Source organism: Molothrus ater, chromosome 30, assembly GCF_012460135.2.
Source record: "Molothrus ater isolate BHLD 08-10-18 breed brown headed cowbird chromosome 30, BPBGC_Mater_1.1, whole genome shotgun sequence".
In the NCBI taxonomy this organism is placed as follows: domain Eukaryota; kingdom Metazoa; phylum Chordata; class Aves; order Passeriformes; family Icteridae; genus Molothrus; species Molothrus ater.
The window spans coordinates 2,202,030-2,205,370 of NC_050507.2; positions in this window are offsets into that span (position 1 = coordinate 2,202,030).

Here is a 3,341-nt window from a genome sequence, read left to right on the forward strand (position 1 = left end):
CCCCGGGACCCCGCTCGGCCCCGGTTTGCGCTCCGTGCTCGCTTCCTGCCGGGGCCGCGGCGCCACCCGCGGGGACACGTCACGGGCACGGCCCGCGCGGGGCTGGCACGGCCCGGCCCCGGTGCACCGGGACAGCCGGGACACGCCGGGACACGCCGGGACACGGGCACGGCCCGGCACGCCCGACGCCACGCCAGGGGCACGGCAGCGACACGCGGGGACACACACACACACACGGGTGGGAGCTGGGGGGACACCCCGAGGACACCACGAGGACACCACGGCTGTGCGGGGACACCCTGGGGGCGAGGGGGACACCCACGGGTGGCTGTGTGCACACGCTGGGGACACACGGGCGCGCTGGGGACATGTGCAGTGACACATGAGCATGCTGGGACATGGGTGCGGTGACACGGACACAGCAGACAGGGACACATACAGCAGTGAAATGCTGGGGACACAGCACAGGGGACACGCGGGGACACACACACACACGGGTGGGAGACCAGGGACACCCCGAGGACACCACGGCTGTGCGGGGACACCCTGGGAGCGCAGGGGGACACCCACGGGGGGCTGTGTGCACACGCTGGGGACACACGGGCATGCTGGGACATACATGTGTGTGGTGACACGGACACAGCCATGACACGCTGGGGACACGTGCAGTGACACATGAGCATGCTGGGACATGGGTACGGTGACACAGACACAGCAGACAGGGACACAGCAGTGAAATGCTGGGGACACACGGGCATGATGGGGACACAGCACAGGGGACACGTGGGGGGACACACACACACACGGGTGGGAGACTGGGGACACCCCGAGGACACCACGGCTGTGCGGGGACACCCTGGGGGCGCAGGGGGACACCCACGGGTGGCTGTGTGCACACGCTGGGGACACACGGGCATGCTGGGACATACATGTGTGTGGTGACACGGATAAGGCCATGATATGCTGGGGACACATGGGTGCAATGGGGACACGTGCAGTGACACATGGGCGTGCTGGGACATGGGTGCAGTGACAGGGACACAGCAGTGACAGGGACACACACAGCAGTGAAATGCTGGGGACACACGGGCGCACTGGGGACATGTGCAGTGACACATGGGCATGCTGGGGGCACAGGTACAGTGACACGGACACAGCAGTGACACGCTGGGGACACATGGGCATGTGGGGACACATGTGACACGGACACAGCAGTGAGACGCTGGGGACACATGGGCATGTGGGGACACATGTGACAGGGACACAGCAGTGACACGCTGGGGACATGCATGGGTATATGGACAGGCTGGGGACGTGTGCAGTGACACACGGGCACACTGGGGACACATGTGCGGTAAGAGGGACACAGCAGTGACAAACTGGGGACATGTATGGGCACACGGACATGCTATGGACACGTGTGTGCTGATGTGGACACAGCGGTGACACGCTGGGGACATGTATGGGCACATGGACAGGCTGGGGACACGTCCAGTGACACACAGGCATGCTGGGGACACGTGTGGTGACAGGGACACAGCAGTGACACACTGGAGACATGTATGGGCACACAGACACACTATGGACACGTGTGCAGTGACACGGACACAGCGGTGACACGCTGGGGACACACGGACACACTGGGGACATGTATGGGCACATGGACAGGCTAAGGACACGTGCAGTGACACACGGACACACTGGAGACATGTGCAGTGACACACGGACACGCCAATGATGTGTGGAGTGACAGGGACATGCTGGGGACATGTGCAGTGACACACAGCACATTGGGGACGTGTATGGTGACACACAGACACATGCAGTGACACACAGACATGCCAACGACATGTGCAGTGACACATGGACACACTGGGGATGTGTGCAGTGACACACGGACACGCTAAGGACACGTGCAGTGACACACAGACATGTGCAGTGACACATGGACATGCTAAGGACACGTGTGCCATCGCATGCACACACAGCCCACCCCCACCCCCAGATGTCCCCCAGGTGTCCCCGTGTCACCCCAGGCACACCCAGGGCCCTTGGGGGTGTCCCCGTGTCCCCCCCCAGCCTTGGGCTCCTGCCTACCCCCCCCAGTGCCCACAGGGGGTCCCAGCACCTGGGAGGGGCTCCCAGTGCCCGGGGCAGTGCCACCACCTGTGGGGGTGACAGCGGCCACTGTGGGGTCCCAGGGGTCACTGTGGGGGTCCCAGGGGTCACTGTGGGTGACAGCAGTCACTGTGGGGGAGACAGTGGTCACTGGGGGACCCCAGTGGTCATTGTGGGGTCCCAGCAGTCCCTGTGGGACCCCAGTGGTCACTATGGGGGTCCCAGTGGTCACTGTGGGGGTCCCAGTGGTCATTGTGGGGTCCCAGGGGTCACTGGGGGATCCCAGTGGTCACTATGGGGGTCCCAGGGGTCACTGTGGGGGTCCCAGGGGTCACTGTGGGTGACAGCAATCACTATGGGGTGACAGCGGTTACTGTGGGGTCCCAGTGGTCACTGGGGGGTGACAACGGTCACTGGGGGGTCCCAGGGTTCATTGTGGGGTCCCAGGGGTCACTGGGGGATCCCAGTGGTCACTGTGGGGTGACAGCAGTCACTGGGGGTCCCAGGGGTCACTGGGGGATCCCAGTGGTCATTGTGGGGTCCCAGGGGTCACTGTGGGGTGACAGCAGTCACTGGGGGATCCCAGTGGTCATTGTGGGGTCCCAGCAGTCCCTGTGGGGTCCCAGTGGTCACTGTGGGCTCTCAGCACCCCCATGGGGACCCAACATCCCCTGGGGGGGTCCCAGCTCTCTTTGGGGGTCCCGGCACCCGGTGTCCCCATCCCCTGCACCCTCCAAGGCAGAGGCGGGAATGGGGGTCAGGGGGGTTTATTGGGGGTCAGGGGGGTTCATTGAGGGGTCAGGGGGGTTAGAGGGGTCAGGGGGGTCCTGGGGGCTTCACTGTGGGGTCAGGGGGGTCAGAGGGGTCAGGGGGGTTCATTGAGGCATCAGGGGGGTTAGGAGGGGATCATGGGGGGTTCATTGAGGGCTCGGGGGTCCTGGGGAGTCCTGTGGGGTTCACTGTGGGGTCAGGGGGGTTCTGTGGGGTTCACAGTGGGGTCAGGGGGGTTCTGTGGGGTTCACAGTGGGGTCGGGGGGGTCCTGGGGGGTTCATTGTGGGGTCGGGGGGGTCCTGGGGGGTTCACTGTGGGGTCAGGGGGGTTCACTGTGGGGTCAGGGGGGTCCTGTGGGGTTCACTGTGGGGTCAGGGGGTCAGGGGGGTTCACTGTGGGGTCGGGGGGGTCCTGGGGGGTTCACTGTGGGGTCAGGGGGGTCCTGGGGGGT